We start from the raw sequence: 14,893 nt of genomic DNA, 5'->3' as shown, positions 1-14,893 counted from the left end.
CTGAAATTTGAGATTGTTTTGCTGCATTAATTTCTCTTCTTTGGAGTGATGCCAAGTCACATGTGGATGCCCTCTGGAAGAACAAAGATCAATAGTAACTAAAGCAATAAAAAAATTAGAAAAACTATAATATTTAACAAAATAGTTATCCCAAACCATTCTTGCTTCAAATTGAGCAATCAACTCCTCCTTAAAATCTGCCAATTTCGAATTCATTTCTTCTCGTAGTTCACCATGTATGATTTCCACTTTCTCATTCACTGCATCGTCAAATGCTTTCTTTTGTCCATCATTCATGTTATTTGACATCCTATACACGTCTTTTGGAGTCGCACCTACCCCATAAGTTCGAAGACGACCTGGTTTTTCAGGTCCAAGAATATTTTCATAGAGTATATCTTTCACAAAATTATCATCCCTGGATGTCTCTGGCAGTTTTTGTATTTCCTCATTCATAGTTGCCTAAATTGAAAAACAGACAGAAGAAAGAATTATTTATGAAGTAAAACCAATAAAAAGTGACTAAAAGCTATTCTTACAATTGTTTGTGAAGTCAACTCATCCATTTGTTTTCCTTGTCTTGAATGAATAAAAACGTCTAGTTTCGAAGGCTCTTTTCCAGTTTTAATCCGAAGCTGCCACATATTCAATGTACAAACTAAAGTGTTAATATTTCTAAATAAGACTATGTTCCAGAAAAAATTGCTAGAAACATAAGCATTAGAATTTAATATACCTCTTCCCTGAGGTTCACATGATCTTTTCGCCCTGTTCGATGTGGCATCTTTTATTTTTTTCGATTCTTGCTATTAATCTTGCTTTGCTTCTAATTATGTACAAAACAGAAAAAGGTAGTTAACAACACATCAAAATCATAATAGCACTAGAATTTAATTCAAAAGCAAAAGAGATGTGACAATAAATACATGCCTTGACATCTTCTGAGCTCCAATAATCAACCAAAATAGGCCATTGATCCTCCTCAACTCTTGCAGGACAGTGTGCTAATAGCCATGACCTGTGCCTCCTATAAGGAGTGAAATACATGCTCTTGACTTTTGATTTCCAATTTCTCCACAATTTGCTGACCCTTATCATTTGTACTTTCTTGCATGTATCATCAATATTTGTATTTCTCTATCAAAAATTACAAAACAAAAGTTTAAACATTCACAAGCTACAAGATTGTATGAAATAAAAAGAAAAAAAATGTTGCTAACTTTGATAGTGAGTCAAAATACCTTAATATCTTCCCAAAATCTCTCCTTAGATCCTTCAGGCATGGCCCTCCAATCTGTGTACGTGAGTGGTAATTTATTACCATCCTTTACTAAGATTCCTACTTGACTTATATACTGTGTAGCATTAGGACCAATTACTTGGCATGTGCATCCCAGTTTGCTATGCTCATAGTGGAATGCGATGTTAACAGTTAACCCAACTTCTCAATGCCAAAAGAATGTGGTGAATTTATGTCAATATGCAAACCAGTGTTCTGTTTGCAAGAAAAAGAAACATAGATAAATCAGGGGAGCTAGATTGTCTTACAAATTCCTAATTGCAACTTGGTAGAACATTTAATTGCTAGCAAGCTACAATTGCTAGGCAGATGATGGTTATGGGCAATTCAGATAGTTAGATTGCTGTTCAACTATGTACAAGAACTTATCTACTTTTATTTGTTCACCACTTATAATAATGGCATTTTCAAACCTCATTATACTTTTCTGCAATTCAGGAAATATGATCTCTCCCAGCAACAAAAAATGAGATAATACACACTGAAAGACAAACACACATGCATAACTGAAGTAACTAAAAGACAATTTTAAGTCCAGTAATTGTCCTTTCAATAAAATCTATAATGACCACAGATATGGGTGCATCTGAGCAAGATATATTCATCGCATGAATCTTTTAAAAGTTAAGGTCACAGATAAAGTCTTCAGATGAGAAAATACAGCCAAAGGATGAAACAGCAAGGTTCCCTACTAGGGATACCAGCATTTCTCAATAGATAATAGGGGTCAGAAGTTATAGCCATCATAAAGTACACAATCTGTGGATGTTAAACAGCAAGTCAAAATGCAGATGCCAACAATTAATGGCAAAAGAAAAACTGAAAAGTTAAATCATGTATCTATTAAAATGAGCTCACGGACATATAAACAAGGAAAACATATATTACCCATCAACTAGAATGAAGGATGCAGATTCATAATCCGCATTACATTAAATTACAAGAAACACTTACATGAACACACCAATATCAACGAACAGGGGCTGTAGTGGGGCAGACTCTTCTAGTTGCCGCGAGACCTAATTTTTGAAGTCAATGACTCAAATGGTTGGGTCAATTTGTTCGAGCTTTCAGCTGTAGGAATTTCGACAACTGTGGTTGACAAAATTCAGAATCAACAGAGGACCAATTACTTTGCCCAATCAAATTAGGGTTTTGTGCCAAATCTTATTAACCGAAATTCAGAGAAGAGTGCAAGTCACAAAGACATACGAGGGAAAAAACATAGAAATCGAAAATCATATGGAAGAATTTTTACCTTTTTCTCTGTAATAGTGATGGCGTAAGAGCTTTTGATTTCTGCTATATTTGAAGCAGAGATGGTGAAAAAATTGACAAACTCTTATCCGAGCTGCGTACTGCAGTGGTTTTGGATGAGCGGAAGAATTCGGTCTATGTATCTGACCTATAACAGTTTGAAGAATTCGGTCCACCAAGATAAGTTTGAAGAATTCGATCTTTGGAGAGTTAAGATCTGAATATTGTGAGGTGGGTAATATACGACGTACGGAGTTAAGATCTGAATATTGGTTCAAAAAAGGATGTTTTCTGTCTTTAGCAAGTCAAGGCTATCTTAAGCCAATCACAGAAAGTGATTACTATGTCCTCCTCACGTGGTCAGAATTTATTCTTCAGTCTTTAAGCATTACACGACCCGGAACAAAAGATCAAGAAAAAGACACTTAACCTTTCCAAGTGCCCTTTTATGGGTTTTATTAAAACTATGTCGTTTTTATGTAAAAATTAGAAACCGTTGTGAAATTTGCAGCACAAATTGAAATTTGCTGCTTATTTACCGCACTTTATCCTTGTGCCACAGCAAAAGCGTTGCAAAAAGCCCGTTTTCTTGTAGTGACTCACACACCTCACATGAAAATTCTCTATTTCATAGGTGAACTTTGGGGCCCACTAAAATATAAGAATCTTGTTGTAAGATTTAAGGGTACCAGTGGAAATCAGTGAAAGTTTTTATTGCCATTATTGGTAAGTAACATACTAATTTTGGGATGGACCAAAAAAGAAAGTATGACACTTCTAATGGGACGGAGGGAGTAATATTTTTTTCTTAATAAATAATAAAATATTAAGGATATATATATAATTTTACTTAAAATAAAAAATAATTTATATATATATACTTTAAGCTCACGAACTAACGAGTTTAATATTTTAAACTCGAGTTCGAACTCGAATTTGACTCGAGCAAGCGATTTGGTTCGTTTGCAGCTCTAGGTTGCAAGCAGGGACAAATTAAACCACTACCCTGGGAACTTTGCCCTATGGTACACTTGAAGCCCTATGGGGTCCTAATTAAGCATTAATTGTGGGAAAAAAAGTAACCTAGGACAAAGTTGAAGGGGCACCGGTGCAAGTCTCCCTTGACAGAACTGAGGCTCCAGCACCCAGCATTCAGCCAGTGCACCTATTATTTAAGGTCCTTTGGTAGAAATCTGATGGATTGGGAAGTTTGAACGGGAAACTCTTGATGGATTGGTACAAAATTGAGTTCACTATTATCTTTTATTGATTGAAATCTTGAAAAGTTAATTGTTAGGATTGCTATTAATTGCCAACACAATACCAAACTAATGGTCCTTGGCACTACAATATTGTCTCACTAGTGACACATTAGAAGCAAATGCATCGATGGTGGCAGCTAATGACTTCACTTTTTTGTTTCTTATTTGTCTTGATATGTGTTATATATTGTTGCTTGCCAATTACTAACGGACGCCCAGAAATCATGCTTTGATTGTAGTACGAGGTACTAGGCAGACCATTAAGAAAATAAGCACTAGCTGCTGACCCACCGCATGAGAGTACAACAGCTGCTTAAAGTTGTTACTCTCGGCCAAGATCCTTGATTATATTGCTAGCAATGGGATCTAAACTCATTTTTCCAAGCTTTTTTAACTTATTTCTAGTTTTGAAGTCTGAACAGTACCATGCTATGATAACATTTTTACTAGATATTCTTGGCTAGCTCTTGGTAAACTCATATCCAATTGCATGTTTTCCTTTTACTTTGTTTTTTGTCCAGAACTTTTTTTTTTTTTTTTTTAAATGGTTTTTCCTCTACTACGCATCTTTTCTGCTGGTAAACTGTTCCACGTTCGTGAGTGCCCGAGTCTTGTGTACCAAAAAGTTGTAACATTAAAGATTTCTAATAGTAAATATCGAAGCACAACAATTAGGAGGAAGAGCGGATCTATAAAGCGAAACATGATCAGCTGACCACTAGCGATGAACATGATTATCAATTAAGCAATATGATATGATTAAATAAATTATCTTTTTAACTTTAGTAACTGAGAGAATAAATATAGTGCCGTTTATTTTATGGAGAAACAGTACAAAAGAACCTCGTCTTCATTGCTGTTTCTGGCAACTGCTACCCATATTATCGACTAATCAAATAATAATGCATGTGTATGCTGGTCATCACTAATATGGCTTTGGCTTCATTTCCTTCGCTTGCCACAAAAACACAAAATGACATCTGCAGCATGGCCCGTTGTTGCTTGGGAACAAAAATTCCAAGAAAAAGATATATTCCAAATACTATTGCTCTAGATTAGGGGAGGACTTCAGCAGCCAATGGGGTTGGAGAGGGAGATACAAAGGTTAACTTGTCAGAATTAAGTTTTATGCTTTGATTTGTTTTAGGCGAACTCGTTTAATTGATTTCTATTCTTTGGTATCAATTTCAAACTCCTTTTTGGGTATTATTAACTAACTCGCCTTTAAATAAGATAAAGTGGATTGAAGAGTTTAGAATTGAGGGGCTAAACTTTCTTCCGTATGTAAGCAAGTATTACAAACTTCAACCCAAAAAGCAAAATGCTTACCAAAAAATTCTAATTTTCACAATGACATATTTAAATTGCCTAATTTGCATTCTTTTTCTCATTATCAAAAGGGCTTCAAATCCTCGTCGCAGATGTAAAAGATCCTTCCATGTTAAATTCACTAATCTCGTCATGTGATAATTATTTTGATTTTACATGTGAGTTGAGTTACTGGAATCCACGCGACATTATCTCATTTTTGGACGACCGAATTGGGACCAAAAACTTCCGCGACGAGGATTTGAAGCCAAAAGTGCCTAATATTTCAATAAGAGAGATGCTAGTTTCAGAATGTTGTGGGGTGCTGCCTCTAACGTTTCATGAGCAAATTTTAGAAAACTTCTGTTTACCCAAAATCAGAGCCCTTTATGGTATTCTTGATTGCTTCCTCGGACAGCAGAATGCAAGTGCTTAAAGTTTTAATTATTTGGATTGCAAAAGGCCCGCTCCAACCTTTCATAAATCATTCGGTTTCGATCTCTTTAACACACCCAAAGCCCTAACAACGCCCAGATGACAGATCCAGCAATCCAGGAGTCCCAAACACCGCTTTTATTAATTGGGTTGCCCACAACTTGAAAGTTGGCACTTGAAAAAAAAAATTTTAATGTAAAACAAAACATGTTTTTGAAAGTTTACAGAAATGCATGATGAAATTGTAAACAAAAATAAAGATTAACCGGAGAATACTTGTGTTCAGTTGAGCCCTAAGGCACTGGTAGTGTACTAGTTTTGTTTTAACATCATGCTAAAATCTTTACAAAGATAATGCATACCACCGGTGACAGTGAATTCCTTGATTCTGAAGTCAGTTTTCAGATTACAGATTTCTTGATCTAGATGTGGTTTTATTCATCTCCTTTCCAAAAGACTTTTAGCTTTTGAAATGCATGATGCTGCTATATTTGAAGAATATGATGGCAGAAAAGTAGTCAACCTTTTTCAAGACATTTGCTTGCTTCCTCTTACTAGGGAGGTATATGATGGCAGAGATGTATTCAACTTCTCTCTTAGTGATGGCTTTGAACATAATGCAATCGTTGCAGTTGAAAAAGAGCCAATGCCATTTTTTCCCGTCTTTCTGAATGAAAGTTGAAACTACAAATTAGAAATATCAAATGATTCACGGTCATTTTCTATAATGGTCAATTCGAACATGCCGAATTCTGGCAGTTTGTACAGGTAAACATTCATTTACAAATGGCGAAAGTAGTGGTGAGTTCTTTTTATGACCAAACCAGCAGCTACTGAAGCAGATAAGATCCAAGTAGACCAGGGACATAACATGAACAACTCAGCTGGAGAATATCTACAGCTTATTAAGCTCTTTGTTTGCTACGTGCTCATTTTGTTCGTCAACTAATGAAAATATGAAATAGGATTAGAATGATCAGCAACTATGCTTTTGCCATACTTTATGACGAGGAATGGTTGAATTCTCAGTGTCATAATACACTTTTTGAATTCACTTCCCATCGTTTCTGTGTGGGGAGAGGGAGCCAATGAATTAGCTCGGTTTGCTGTAACTGAAAATGTTAAATTTTCTTCATTTGGAAGGAGAGGATTCTGAACATGAAATATTTGGGTTGGGGCTGGTTTTAGGCCATATATGTTTAATTTGGTTTCTCGAAAGGAAAAAACAATTAAGAGGTTTTTGTGAACTTAGTTTTATCATTATCATTCCTTATACCCGGCAATTGAGCAGGTTGGACGGGTTTTGGATGAGTTAATATTGGGTTTTCATTTGAATGGGATTATACTCAATCCGCCCAACTTTAGATTGGATTGATTTTGGATTGGATCATATTGGATCATCTCAAATTCATGACCCAAATATGACCCAATATATTAATTAATACATTGTGATACATAAACTCTCTCTTATATATTTACATACACAAAAAGATTTTTTTCACATACATAAACACATTTTCACATAAATAAATATATTTTCACACATGAACACACTTTCACACACACTCACTTTTTAAATTCCTTGGAAACACATCATAAATAGAATAATATTTTATATTGCTTGTATTGCGAATTTTAGATAATAAATTGTACACTTAAATAGATTAACCAAAAAAAATGTTTACTTTATACTTTTTAATACTACTAATTGATTGAAACTTATTTTTGTCAGAACATATTTAACACTTACTATTCATATCTACTTTATTGTAAGTTGTAATATTCTATGTATTTAAATTATTGAATGCTATATTATATCATGCTCAAAAATATAATTAAGAGACATCTAATTTATTGTATTATAATATTGATGAGGAATTATTAACAATGAAATAAAACAACTTAGAGAAAAGTAAAACAATGGAATTAGTACAAATTTAAAACTCTATTCTAGGTACGCAAAATATTAACAAATAGAAACAAGTAACAATCGGAGAACAACAACAACAACAAAAAAAAAAGACAAAAAAGGGAGGAAAATAATATACTCTTAAAAGACATAATAAATTATTATAGATGTTGAACAAGTTTAACTATTGTTGTAAAAGTAAAATAAGCATGAGTTTTTATTTCAAGTTTTTTTTCTTTTAAATAAAAATTTAAAAAATTAATTGAAAACATATATATGAGAATTTTGAATACAAATTGGTCAATGAATTGTTAACACATGCCCAAATGCAAGTAGTTGGACATATGTGTATTGAATCTTGTATTTATTATTTTGAATTATTTTTGAACAAGTTAGGTATTAGGTACTCAAATAAAAAACCTAATCTGTCCAATAAACAAGTTGGGTTGTTCTTACCCAATTCAACTAATCCAATCCATTCTTCAAAATTAGTGAGTGGGTAGGGCGAGTTGTTGGGTTTTAGACATTTTTGCCAACTCTATGACATTCCTACATAAAAAGTATGATGACTCTTGACAATAGAAAATGTAAGAATGTAAGCATATTTTGATCTTAATTTTTGTTATGTCTAAATTACCTTCATATCTTTTAATTAGAGTTATTGCATACTTTGTAATTAGAATTATTACACTTCGATCATGACACTAACAAGAAAAAATGAAAAGTTTCAATAAATCACATCTCAAAAAATGTTGGTAATTAGAATTAAAAACTATCCATTTACAACTATATTCACCAATCATTTCCCTCATCTCCAATTATTGTACATGTTAAAACTATCTCCAATTATTATATTGTTATTTGTGATAATTAAAGTTAAGTATATTTTATATACATATTGATTTAAAAGAAAATCACAATTAATAAGAAAACAAAAGGTTATAAATAGCTAATGGAAAATAAAAGGTTAAATTGATGATTAAATTCACTACATTATGTCATATTGATTAAGAAAGCTCCTAAAAAAAGTTACCGATAATTGTTAAAAAAAATAATAAAAAGGTTTACAACTACTGAAATTGATAAAAGTTTGTTGTATCCAAATCAGAATGTTTTAGTGTGTGTTAAATTCACGTGCTTTGAACGTGAGTTATTACTAGTTATATATCACTAGTTATATCAAACGTTTTAATCACCTTGGTTCAATTTAATAATAACCAAGTAAGGGGAAATAAAAGGAGGAATGCAAACAAAACTATGCCGAGATGATTGATTCCGCTAATGTACAAGGATTTCAGAGTTCTGATAATCAGCAGCACACACATGCAAGCATGCGGACCGTGCACCCTTCTTCCACGACTGTTCTGCTGCTGATCATGTGATTCAACCAGTTTTCAACTCTGGATTCAAAATTAGTTATCTACTATCGTGTTTGATTAAGTTATCTGGTCTAGAGGATAATCCACCAAAAAACAAGAGTGAAGAGTGACGACTCTTCTGCCCCCACCACCACCACCACACACCCAATAAAAAAAAGTGAAGACAGAAGAAAGGCCACTTCGCAGGACTTCAAAAGTTGCCGGCTTTTGAAGTTACTGTGGAGATTAGATTTATTTGCAAAAACATGTTTACTTCTGTAAGACATGAATTTGTGGGAGAGAAAAGGGGAAGCAAATTAGTTTTGTTGGGGCACATGTGTCCGGGGATCCATTGGCCAGACAAACGAGGAAAGATATTCCCGTCATTCCTTTTCATGTTCTCTCCCCTCCAATCACTCGGGGCCCCAACAGATGACCTTTCCCACAACAACACAACCTCACATTGATCAAACCTATAGACATATCTCTCTTTGGTGAGAATCATGTGGGTCTTGTCCTATTGTGTCAAAAGAACATCCTAATCATTCTTTTCAACAAAAGAGAATAATTACATGCCAAATTGACAAGCCATATTGTCCAGCCTCCGGAGAACTCCACTGAGGCTTAGTGCGCATACCCCAAAAAAAACAAAGGACAAAAAAAAAAAAAAGAAGGCCAACACCAGGCCCCAAGCAGCCACCATGGAACAAAAAGGGAAAAGCCCTAGAAAAACATATTGAACAAGCAGGTGTAAGTCTGAGTTGCGTGCTGTAAAAGATGCATTTGGTTTTTCTTTCTAAAATGTGGGAACTACGCATCCCAAACAGTGTTTTAAAAAAATGTACATTGCATACAACAAGAAACGCGAATTTATTATATCCCAAAAACTGCAAAAACAAAAAAAAACAAAAAGAATGTAACAAGAATCCCTACCCTTTTCCCTTCTTAGAAAAAAATAGTTATGGCAGGAAAAGTAGAAACAGGAGTATCTAATATCTATACTTTGATTCTAATGAAAATCCAAAAGGTGACTTCGCATATGTATATCAGGCATTTCAGCATTTACTTGCTGTAATTTATACAGACTTTCAGTATCCTCCTAGATCAGGTTGCATGAAGATGAAGGAGATTTATCACCTAGCGACGTCATGGCAACTGTTAATAGGACGTCTCAATGCTGATAGAATATCTGAGAACTGAGGACGCTTTTCCGGACAGTTATTCCAGCACTTCATCATCAGAGCCCTAAGTATTTGGGGGCAGTCCTTCGGGATATCAGGTCTAAGCCCACATGCAGCTATTCCAACAGCGGCTTGCACTGGTGAATAAGCAGAATAGGCAATCTCACCAGTAACCATTTCCCATAATACCATCCCAAAGCTATACACGTTACTCATTGATGTCTCTGTGACACCCTCTGGATCACCTGAAATTATCTGTGACGTCGAATTGCAAATTAAGTAACATCATCAACATGACTTCCATCATAATATTAACAAACTCCATTCTCTTCTTGGTTTTCTTCTCTCTTTAGGTCCCCATTCAATTTTCTTTGGGAAATTTCATGTCAAGAAAGATGCCTTTAGAAAAGCTTACTTTTACATTAAATTAGTCAGGTGATCTGAAGGATCTAAAGCCCAAGCTGTTGAGTAGGAAGCTATGTTTAATTCAGCAGTTATACATGTAGGCAGCAAATCGATTCAAAAGTGTTTTTCTAGAAACTCTTAGCTTGACTAAGATTGGAAGAAGAAGAGTTTTATCCCCAACAAACCAATCACTTTCCTCTTTCCCAGGCCCAAGAGCAATGAAACGTTAACAAGTATCAGGAAACAAATTCTACTTTGCAAACATTTTGTTCAAGGATATGAACTGCAGGTTCATGAAATTTAGTTAATCATTTATTTCAGTTTAATGAGGCGAGGATGTCAAAGGCCTAAAATCAAAAGTTTCAGGGTCCAAAGTAGGTTACCAGCATGGTAGGATGGAATATAATAAACACTAGGGGAGATTATTGCCCAACACTCCCAGCCTCCACTAATGATGAGAGAGAGAAACAGTAAAGCTAGATTAAAGCTACTTTACTTCTGCTTAGCTAAAGTCTTAAAGGCAAACAACCTCTTAACGTGGAAAGCAAAATTATCATGAAAACATGTTACGCATGCACAAAACAATAATGAAGGGATAATTGACATAAAGTTCTCATTAAGTGGACAGAACCGCAAAAGCCTAACATACACTGAATATAACTATATTCTTGAAAGAGCAACACTCGAGAACAAAAAGTTTCCACGGTAGAAATCCTTCCTTTACATGAAGAATTTTGGTTGCTGCAGGTTTTCCAAGGTAATGCTCTGCTTAGGTACTATGAAGGGCAAGATTTTCTGTAAAGAAAGCATACTTTATTTTATGGGCTAGTTTGTGCTTTCACTAATAAACTAACATTTTGAAACGGTCAATCAAATAGTGAAGTAAGCTAAATATCAATAAATTAGAGAAGATCAGCTAATCTGGCACCACTAAGTCACAGTTCAACAACAGTTCAGCATAGGATCAAAAGGAAAAGTTTGGTCCTCATCCTTACTTGAAACTACTTATTTGCTTTAGAATTTCTGCACTACTGTACTTGAACCAGAAACAGAATACCTAATCAAACCATCAAATAAGTAGCTGGCCTTTTGAGGATACCCAACAATCAATGGAATTCTCTTGCTTCAGGAGAACAAATAATGAAAAGTATCTACAGTATACAGTGGGTTATAAGGGTCTGCAAATATGCATAAAGTCCTTTGTGGTAACTAACAAAAACATTATTTTACTTTTTCATATTTATGTTTCTGTTTTACCATTTCTTTTATAACACGACAGTTGGACAATCTAGATTTGTAGGATGATTCCCATCTTCCACAAATTTCTCAAGACCTGTTAATAATTTGATTACAACATGAATTTATATGCATGTCTATTTATATGCATGTGTTGGAAAAAAGAAAAAATAGAAAAAAAGAAATACCATACAAACCTCAGGAGCTAGCCACCTGTAACCATCAGTTTCATACTCCATAGCCTCACCAGTACTTTTGCAAGCTGCCACTATTCCCATATCCCCCAAACAAGAACTTCCATGTTTGTCTAACAAAATCCGCTGGGTATTGAGGTCCCTATATGCTACACCATGATCATTCATGAACTTGATTCCCTCTGCTACATCAGCAGCAATCCTCATAATTTCCCTAGTATGAAGCTTCTTGTTCTTTGACATCAAATCCTGAACTGATCCGCCTTCCATCAACTTAGTCACAACACATAACCCGTGATTTTCATCAATACAAACACCATAAAAATGCAAAATGTTCTTGTGCCCACAAGTCATTAACTCCAATAAATCCTCTCGAAGCTCGAAGTCATATGCATTCCCCTTATCACATCCCTTGAGCGTCTCAATCCCAACTCTTTTGCCCTTATAAACCCCCTTAAATTAGTAGCCCCAATCTGATCAATAAACTCAAGATTATCAGTACTTAGTAACCACTTCCTGATCTCATTGCCTCCTGATTGCACTGTCTGCCATTCATCAACCGAAACTACAATGGAAGTAGTTGGTAAAGGCACTCGTAACTGAACCTTAGGACTGCCATTCTCAATCCCATTGCTATAACTCTGCTCCACACAATCTTCATCCGTCTCTCCAAACTCTCTACCCCTTGCATTATCCTCCTGACAGCCGCAAAGCCCAAAGGACAGCTTCATGGAGGTACTTTTTGGCTTCTTCAGAGCTACTTTAAGTGCACTTTCAATCTGGGTTTTGAACAATTTTTCTTGCCCAGATTGAACCAATAGCATGACAATTCCCAATGTCAATCCCTTCCTCTCAAAGATCTGAACTTTCTTGCAACAAATGGAAGCACTATCAAGCGCACCCGACATTGCTGGCCATGAAAGTGGAGAGTTACATGCGAACAAATGTCAGCTGACTACTGACCCATTAGCCCTCATCATCCAGACACTCTTGTGTATTAAAGCTGGCTGGTCCTCCGTTTATTGATTGCTCTACCAATTTCATATGCAGAAACACATCCTTCATTTCAAAATCCAGCTTGTGCATAGCTATTAAAATTGCATAAGAAACATTAATGTCAAAACAAAAGAAATGAAAATAGGGAGCAGGTATTACTTTAGGTTCTAACCTGTCTGGCTAGAGAATCATAATGCTTGCGAATGTTGAAACAAGCTTTTCAGGAGTTGACTACCAGGATAAAGCTGAGTTAAGCTCCGATACAACAGTGGCCAAACGTTGCTTTCGGCCATTTTCACCACGACTAATCTGATAGTCGACGAAGGGCAGATCACGACCAATTCAAGGTTAAGGGGAAGTTCTTGAAAGAGGCAATAGCCTCAGACACATTGCGGCTCAGCCTCTGCAGTCGCTTCTGCATTGTGAGAGTCTCTAAAAGCTCCTCCACTGGAGGTTTGCAGGATTGAGTTTCCCTGGAGAGCTTCGGATCTGTTCCTGGGTTCTCATTCAAAACTTGCTCCACATGTCCTCATCATGCACTAGCTCGACTTAGATCCAGCATTCAAAGCTGCAGCCATGGCTTTTGGACAAGCTACCGGATCAGGGGGTCCAGTCAGTCAACCAGTAGAACTGGAACTAAAGCCGATGGCATCAGTATCATGGCGAAAGCATAGACATGTAAAGAATTTAAAAGAAAATTTTAAAACACGCAACAGAAAAAATAATAAGAACATATTTTTTCAAGTAAAAAATTGAATGGACATTTGAAATACTTTTTCTGTCTTTTTGTTTTCACACATTCTGCAAATTAGACCCCTAAATGATGAGCCGAAGAAATAATAAAAACAAACTCACTTTCTGTTCTACTTGCAACCAACATAAATTTTAAATTTTAAAGTACAGCTTCTTTCCTACATGTGTATCTTCAAATCTAATCAAGTCTAAATGAGCTATTCAATATTTGCATTCAATTCAATTTGAGACATAAAAAAATAAGATACTTCTTCAAAAAATAATCGAAAATTTTAAGAGATACAAAAAAAAAAAAAAAAGCAAAAACTTAGAAATCAGAAATCAAAGCTCACTCACATTTACTCACTTTTCTTGAAAACATAAAGCAAAAAGGTAACCCCCACAAGCTGCCTAAAACCCATGCTTCTTTCTAATTATTCCAAGGCAAGCAATGGAAATATATTCTCAGAAAGCTTCCAGCACAGTAAACGTGATTCAGAAAACTTCCCACAAAGAAAATGCCAGTAACAAACAGATATAGCAGTAGAAGAAATGTGAGGATAGGGGTGGTCGACTGGTGGGCTAGAGACCGTAATACCTTTCTGCATGTGCTTTTTTAGTGAATTAAAGCTTGAAAAAATTGACAATCCAGTGGGCTTGAGTCATTAAAGTAGCTCCTGGGATCCTTTACTCCGTCATCTAATGGGGAGGGGTAGAGGTGGTTGAGCATTGACTGAACGAACGTGGGATTGTGGGTGTACGGACTGTGATTTGAAGGAGAGTTGGGACTTGGGAGATCTGTGTGGCGTAGTTCTTGTTTTTCCTGGGAAGAGTTAACAATGGCCCAAAAACAAAGAGAGGGAGCGGAAAAGGCCAAAAATGAAAAGGATTTGAGGGTACTTCAACAACGTCGTTTTCAGTCCAAAAGAAAGAAACAAAACATGAAATGGTTTTTGTTCTTTTTTTTTAAATTACTTTTTCTGGGAATTTCCAGGTGACGTGCCTGTCCTAGTTATTCGATAAAGCTCTCCATTGGCCGGTTTTAAGAGGATATTAAATTCGGGTCTGCGTGCCGTTTTAAACTGAGCATAATAGCTACAAATGTCTACTAAAAAAATTCGCAATACATGCATTTTATGTTGTAGTTATGAACGTGTCTTAGATTGTGATCAAAATTGAAATTGAAGTTACTTGTCTGAATTCTTGAGGTCGGTCATCTGGATAAAATGTTTTGAGCTCAATCTTCCAAAGAAATGGCGTTTGTTCCTAACCGTAGGACGATTATCTTCTCTTGGTGAAGGCTGCATGTGATTCTTCTTG

The 14,893-nt window shown here is 35.5% G+C and overlaps 1 pseudogene; it reads right to left on the bottom strand.

The window, feature by feature from the left end:
- Positions 1–9,729: 9,729 nt before the first annotated feature.
- LOC113758513 lies at positions 9,730–13,262 on the bottom strand (annotated as a pseudogene).
- Between the last annotated feature and the right edge of the window lie 1,631 nt (positions 13,263–14,893).

The sequence above is a fragment of the Coffea eugenioides genome, unplaced genomic scaffold, assembly GCF_003713205.1.
Source record: "Coffea eugenioides isolate CCC68of unplaced genomic scaffold, Ceug_1.0 ScVebR1_549;HRSCAF=1246, whole genome shotgun sequence".
Classification (NCBI taxonomy): domain Eukaryota; kingdom Viridiplantae; phylum Streptophyta; class Magnoliopsida; order Gentianales; family Rubiaceae; genus Coffea; species Coffea eugenioides.
Note: the sequence above shows the minus strand (reverse complement) of the source record. Positions and strands in the feature narration are given on the sequence as shown.